Source organism: Muntiacus reevesi, chromosome 2 (assembly GCF_963930625.1).
Source record: "Muntiacus reevesi chromosome 2, mMunRee1.1, whole genome shotgun sequence".
NCBI classification, from domain to species: domain Eukaryota; kingdom Metazoa; phylum Chordata; class Mammalia; order Artiodactyla; family Cervidae; genus Muntiacus; species Muntiacus reevesi.
Genome location: NC_089250.1, coordinates 72,323,263 through 72,331,513, shown reverse-complemented (window position 1 = coordinate 72,331,513; position 8,251 = coordinate 72,323,263).

Genomic DNA, 8,251 nt, shown 5'->3' with positions numbered 1-8,251 from the left:
GGTGTGGCCAGTAGCAAGCAGGAGAGTTTTGATATCAACTGATGTTATATTCTGGGCCTGATACTTGAGAGGGCTGGACCCACTTACCCCAAGGGCCAGGACTGGGCATTTCCTAGTGATGAGCTGGACAGTGAGTGCTTGGGTATCCAGCCATGAAGCTGAAGGTCCCAAGCTGATTTAGACCCCTGATAGTGAGTCACGAGTTTATCTAGAATGCAGGGCTTCTATGTATGTTTAACCATGGAGGGTAGAACCATCAGAACATTGAATTAAAGAGATTACTTCCTTTCCTCACCTTAACCTTCTACAGCAAAGAAGAGACTTATCCTGGTGCAACAGAAAGAATGTAATAAATACAACAGTAATGACAGTAGCTGTATGATCAGGTTACTCAAGATGGCCGTTCTATTGTTCTCTGTACATCCCCCATTTGACCAGTGCTGCTTCTCCTACTCACATGACTGACTTTCCTATGTACTTGCCTCAGTATTCAGCTAGTGATTGTTATCAAAAGGGTGATGAGAGGCATGCCCTTTTACTCGTTTCCCTGGTGACTGATGAGACAACCTGATGTCAAGTTCCCCTTTAACTACTGATCTCTGCCCCCTCAATCTTGCTGGCCTCCAGAATGAAGTCTTCTGCCGTGTCATGTCCACTGTCTGCTGCACACAGTGGAGTGTCCTACAGATTCTCCCATCCATTAAACCTTTGATGTCTCTGTTGATGACTTTGGGCTCTTTTTTGGTCTTGAAGCTGGACAAGTACAGGCCTTGCAGGCCTTCTGGGTGCAACCCAACAGTAGCTAAATCCTATAGCAATTTCTTCAAGAAAAGCACTGTTTAATTGAAACCTTATATCTAAGTCTATATCTACATCTATTTCTATCTCACTAAATAATCACATGCACCCCATGAATTAGGTGCACTTGTGATCATCATTTACAGATGAAGATACAGGCTGAGGTTAAGTTATATGTACAAAGTCACATGGCCATTATGTAGTGAACACAAGATTTGAACTCACAACACTCTATTACCTAGGAATGTGGGACATATTGGTTCTGCTTTCTTGTAAGACTTTTGAAATTTTGACTTTCGCATTTGCACCTCTAAGCCACCTGTTGTTGTTGTTCAGTTGTTAAGTTGTGTCTGACTCTTTGTGACCCCCTGAGCTGCAGCACACAAGCCTTCCCTGTCCTTCACTATCACTCTCAGACTCATGTCCATTAAATCAGTGATGCCATCCAGCCATCTCATCCTCTGTTGTCCCCCTCTCCTCTTGCCCTCAACCATTTCCAGCATCAGGGTCTCTTCCAATGAGTCAGTCCTTCGAATCAGGTGACCAAAGTATTGGAGCTTCAGCTTCATCATCAATCCTGCCAATGAATATTCAGGGTTGATTTCCTTTAGGATTGACTGGTTTGATCTCCTTGCTGTCCAAGGGACTCTCAAGAGTCTTCTTCAGCACCACAGTTCAAAAGCAACAGTTCTTTAGCACTCAACCTTCTTTATGGCCCAACTCTCACATCCATACGTGACTACTGGAAAAACCATATCTTTGACTATACAGACCTTTGATGGCAAAATTACTCTAAGTTTGTCATAGTTTTTCTTCCAAGGAGCAAGCGTCTTTTGATTTCGTGGCTGCAGTCACAGTACAAGGCGATTTTGGAACCTGAGAAAATAAAATCTGTCATTGTTTCCACTTTATCTCCACCTATTTGCCATGACCTTGGACATGGGGTATCTCCTCTCGGCTGCTTGCAGCTCCAGTGCTGCACAAAGAGTTTTGCCAAGAGAACGCACTGGTCATAGCAAACACCCTCTTCCAACAACACAAGAGAAGACTCTACACATGGACATCACTAGATGGTCAACACCAAAATCAGATTGATTATATTTTTTGCAGCCAAAGATGGAGAAACTCTATACAGTCAGCAAAAGCAAGACCGGGAGCTGACTGGCTCAGATCATGAGCTCCTTACTGCCAAATTCAGACTTAAATTGAAGAAAGTAGGGAAAACCACTAGACCATTCAGGTGTGACCTAAATTAAATCCCTTGTGATTATACAGTGGAAGTGAGAAATAGACTTAAGGGACTAGATCTGATAGACAGAGTGCCTGATGAACTATGGATGGTGGTTCGTGACATTGTACAGGAGACAGGGATCAAGACCATCCCCAAGAAAAAGAAATGCAAAAAAGTAAAATGTCTGTCTGAGGAGGCCTTACAAATAGCTGTGAAAAGAAGAGAAGTGAAAAGCAAGGGAGAAAAGGAAACATATACCCATTTGAACGCTGAGTTCCAAATAATAGCAAGGAGAGATAAGAAAGACTTTCTCAGTGATCAGTGCAAAGAAATAGAGGAAAACAAGAGAAGTAATGCTCAAAATTCTCCAAGCCAGGCTTCAGCAATATGTGGACCATGAACTTCCAGATGTTCAAGCTGGTTTTAGAAAAGGCAGAGGAACCAGAGATAAAATTGCCAATATCCACTGGATCATTGAAAAAACAAGAGTGTTCCAGAAAAACATCTATTTTTGCTTTCTTGATTATGCCAAAGTCTTTGACTGTGTGGATCACAATAAACTGGAAAATTCTGAAAGAGGTGGGAATACCAGACCACCTGACCTGCCTCTTGAGAAACCTGTATGCAGGTCAGGAAGCAACAGTTAGAACTGGATATGGAACAACGGACTGGTTCTAAATAGGAAAAGGAGTATATCAAGGCTGTATATTGTCACCCTGCTTATTTAACTTATATGCAGAGTACATCGTGAGAAACGCTGGACTGGAAGAAGCACAAGCTGGAATCAAGATTGCCGGGAGAAATATCAATAAACTCAGATATGCAGATGATATCACTCTTATGGCATAAAGTGAAGAAGAACTAAAAAGCCTCTTGATGAAAGTGAAAGAGGAGAGTGAAAAAGTTGGCTTAATGCTCAACATTCAGAAAACTAAGATCATGGCATCTGGTCCCATCACTTCATGGCAAATGGATGGGGAAACAGTGGAAACAGTGGCTGACTTTATTTTTTTTGGGCTCCAAAATCACTGCAGATGGTGACTGCAGCCATGAAATTAAAAGACGCTTACTCCTTGGAAGGAAAGTTATGACCAACCTAGATAGCATATTAAAAAGCAGAGACATTACTTTGCCAACAAAGGTCCATTTAGTTAAGGCTATGGTTTTTCCAGTGGTCATGAATGGATGTGAGAATTGAACTATAAAGAAAGCTGAGTGCCGAAAAATTGATGCTTTTGAACTATGGCATTGGAGAAGACTCTTGAGAGTCCCTTGGACTGCAAGGAGATCCAACCAATCCATCCTAAAGGAGATCAGTCCTGGGTGTTCATTGGAAGGACTGATGCTGAAGCTGAAACTCCAATACTTTGGCCACCTCATGTGAAGAGTTGACTCATTGGAAATGACCCTGATGCTGGGAAAGATTGAAGGCGGGAGAAGAGGACCGCAGAGGATGAGATGGCTGGATGGCATCATTGACTCGATGGACATGAGTTTGAGTAAACTCTGAGAGTTGGTGATGGACAGGGAGGCCTGGCATGCTGTGATTCATGGGGTCGCAGAGAGTCAGACATGACTGAGCGACTGAACTAACTAACTAACTGAGAGATCTCTTCAAGAAAATTAGAGATACCAAGGGAATATTTCATGCAAAGGTGGGTTCAGTAAAGGACAGAAATGGTATGGACCTAACAGAAGCAGAAGATATTAAGAAGAGGTGGCAAGAATACACAGAACTGTACAAAAAAGATCTTCACAACCCAGATAATCACGATGGTGTGATCACTCACCTCGAGCCAGACATCCTGGAATGTGAAGTCAAGTGGGCCTTAGGAAGCATCACTATGAACAAAGGTAGTGGAGCTGATGAAATTCCAGTTGAACTATTTCAAATCCTGAAAGATGATGCTGTGAAAGTGCTGCATTCAATATGCCAGCAAATTTGGAAAACTCAGCAGTGGATGTTTCCATTCACAGGAATGGAAAAGGTCAGTTTCCATTCCAATCTCAAAGAAAGGCAATGCCAAAGAGTGCTCAAACTACTGCATAATTGCACTCATTTCACATGCTAGCAAAGTAATGCTCAAAATTCTCCAAGCCAGGCTTCAATAATATGTGAACTGTGAACTTCCAGATGTTCGAGCTTGTTTTAGAAAAGGCAGAGGAACCAGAGAGCAAATTGCCAACATCTGCTGGATCATCAAAAAAGCAAGAGTGTTCCAGAAAAACATCTATTTTTGCTTTATTGACTATGCCAAATCCTTTGACTGTGTAGATCACAATAGACTGTGGAAAATTCTGAAAGAGATGGGAATACCAGACCACCTGACCTGCCTCTTGAGAAACCTGTATGCAGGTCAGGAAGCAACAGTTAGAACTGGACATGGAACAACAGACTGGTTCCAAATAGGAAAAGGAGTACATCAAGGCTGTATATTGTCACCCTGCTTATTTAACTTATATGCAGAGTACATCATGAGAAACACTGGGCTGGAAGAAGCACAAGCTGGAATCAAGATTGCTGTGAGAAATATCAATAACTTCAGATATGCAGATGACACCACCCTTATGGCAGAAAGTGAAGTAGAACTGAAGAGCCTCTTGATGAAAGTGAGAGGAGAGTGAAAAAGTTGACTTAAAGCTCAACATTCAGAAACCTAAGATCATGGCAACTGCTCCCATTGCTTCATGGCAAATAGATGGTAAGACAGTAGAAACAGTGTCAGACTTTATTTTTTTGGGCTCCAAAATCACTGCAGATGGTGATCGCAGCCATGAAATTAAAAGGTGCTTTCTCCTTGGAAGGAAAGTTGTGACCAACCTAGACAGCTTATTAAAAAGCAGAGACATTACTTTGCCAACAAAGGTCCATCTAGTTAAGGCTATGGTTTTTCCAGTAGTCATGTATGGATGTGAGAGTTGGACTATAAAGAAAGTTGAGCACCGAAGAATTGATGCTTTTGAACTGTGGTGTTGGAGAAGACTCTTGAGAGTCCCTTGGACTGCAAGGAGATCCAACCAGTCCATCCTAAAGGAGATCAGTCCTGGGTGTTCAATGGAAGGACTGATATTGCAGCTAGAACTTCAATACTTTGGCCACCTAATGCAAAGAGGTGACTTATTTGAAAAGACCCTGATGCTGGGAAAGATTGAGGGCAGGAGGAGAAGGGGATGACAGAGGATGAGATGGTTGGATGGCATCAAGCACTTAATGGACATGAGTTTGAGCAAACTCAAAGTTTGTGTAAGCTCCAGGAGTTGGTGATGGACAGGGAAGCCTGGTATGCTCTGGTCCATGGGGTCACAAAGAGTCGGACAAAACTGAGTGACTGAACTGAACTGATTTGCCATGAAATGATAGGACTGGATGCCATGATCTTCATTTTACCTAAAGTTGATTATTTTTGGTAAAATATAAAGTAAAGGTACACTTTCTTTTTTTCAGTGCCTCTAGATCCGTTTATTGGTGACTTCCTCTTTTGTCCAGTTCCTGAACTATTTATTTAACTCTGCTGTATATTCCTGCTCCAAAATCACACTTAATTGCTTGCATTTTGTATTATTTTAGGGTTTTGCATTTTCATATACATTTTATTTATTTTATTTTGAATTAGAGAAAGGTTTATTGTGGGGCTAAAGAAGGAGAACTGGTAGCTCATGCTCAAAACCCCCAAACTCCACAAAGGTTCTGAGGAGAGGAGAAGTTTTCATAGACAGCATTTGGGGTGAGGGCTGCAGGGTATGTGACTTCCTTCTGATTGGTTGGTGGCAAGGTTATGTGGGTTGTCCTCCAGGAATCTTGTGCTCATCCTGAAGTTACCATCATCTGCCTGAGTGTAGGCCTTAGTTCCAAAAGAGGAACTCAAAGATATTATATATATTCCTCAAGGAGGAACCAGGACTCTGGCCCAAGGTTGCACTATTTTTCTTGACTGCTCCTACCTTGTTTCTGCATCCCTTCCCTTCCCTGATTAGCACATGTTTGAATCTGTTCATATACATTTTATTTTTTAAATTTTTGATTGCACTAAGTTTTTGTTGCTATGCATGGGCTTTCTACAGTTGTGGTAAGTGGGGGCTACTCTTTATTGCAGTGGCTTCTCTTGTTGTGGAGCACAGGCTGTAGTTGCAAGGGCTTCAGTAGTTGCAGCATATGGGCTCAGTAGTTGTGGTTTGTGAGCTTTAGAGCATGGGTTTAGTAGTTTCAGCACACAGGTTTCAGCTGCTTTTGTGGCATGTGGCATCTTTCAGGACCAGGATGCGTCTGCTGCATTGGCAGGTGGATTTACTCTTATACATTTTAGAGTCTGTTAAGTACTTCAAAAAACCCATCTTGCATATTGTTTTGAATTGCATCAAATTTACAGACCAGTTTGAAGAGAATGATATCCTTACAATATATCTTCTGTATACAGTTCATCTATACAGGTTTTCATTATTAACTGCCAAGAACGGTTTATGGTATTTACCATACAGGTCTTGCAGTGTTAATTATATTTTTGATATTATTGTAAAAGTTACCTTTAAATGATGCATTTTTCCTGTTTCTGATGTACAAAATGTTATTCATATTATGCATTAATCTTGTGTCCAGCATAGACATTTCCTTAATGAGTAGTGATGTTGGTGATCTTTTCATATACTTATGTCATATACTTATACTTATGTTCATTCTTATGTCTTCTTGTCAGTCAGGACTTTGTCCTTTTTAAAATAAGATGTTTTGGCTTTTCTTCCCTAATGAATTGTATGATTTCCTTATATATTTTGAATATGAACTCTTTTTTTTTTTTTTTTTTTTTTTTTTTGTGTGTGTTTTTTTTTTTTTTTTTTAATATTATTTTATTAGTTGGAGGCCAATCACTTTACAACATTTCAGTGGGTTTTGTCATACATTGACATGAATCAGCCATATAGTTACATGTATTCCCCATTCCGATCCCCCCTCCCACCTCCCTCCCCACCCGACTCCTCAGGGTCCTCCCAGTGCACCAGGCCCGAGCACCTGACTCATGTATCCCACCTGGGCTGGTGGTCCGTTTCACCATAGATAATATACATGCTGTTCTTTCAAAACATCCCACCCTCACGTTCTCCCCCAGAGTTCAAAAGTCTGTTCTGTATTTCTGTGTCTCTTTTTCTGTTTTGCATATAGGGTTATTGCCACCATCTATCTAAATTCCGTATATATGTGTTAGTATACTGTAATGTTCTTTATCTTTCTGACTTACTTCACTCTGTATAATGGGCTCCAGTTTCATCCATCTCATTAGAACTGATTCAAATGAATTCTTTTTAACGGCTGAGTAATATTCCATGGTGTATATGTACCACAGCTTCCTTATCCATTCATCTGCTGATGGGCATCTAGGTTGCTTCCATGTCCTGGCTATTATAAACAGTGCTGCGATGAACATTGGGGTGCACGTGTCTCTTTCAGATCTGGATTCCTCAGTGTGTATGCCCAGAAGTGGTATTGCCATTCACCATTGCAACAAAAAGAATAAAATACTTAGGAGTATATCTACCTAAAGAAACAAAAGACCTATACATAGAAAACTATAAAACACTGATGAAAGAAATCAAAGAGGACACCAGCAGTTGGAGAAACATACCGTGTTCATGGATTGGAAGAATCAATATTGTCAAAATGGCTATTCTACCCAAAGCAATCTATAGATTCAATGCAATCCCTATCAAGCTACCAACGGTATTTTTCACAGAATTAGAACAAATAATTTCACAATTTGTATGGAAATACAAAAAACCTCGAATAGCCAAAGTAATCTTGAGAAAGAAGAATGGAACTGGAGGAATCAACCTGCCTGACTTCAGACTCTACTACAAAGCCACAGTCATCAAGACAGTATGGTACTGGCACAAAGACAGAAATATAGATCAATGGAACAGAATAGAAAGCCCAGAGATAAATCCACGAACCTATGGACAGCTTATCTTTGACAAAGGAGGCAAGGATATACAATGGAAAAAAGACAATCTCTTTAACAAGTGGTGCTGGGAAAACTGGTTAACCACTTGTAAAAGAATGAAACTAGAACACTTCCTAACACCATACACAAAAATAAACTCAAAATGGATTAAAGATCTAAATGTAAGACCAGAAACTATAAAACTCCTAGAGGAGAACATAGGCAAAACACTCTCCGACATAAATCACAGCAAGATCTTCTATGACCCACCTCCCAGAATATTGGAAATAAA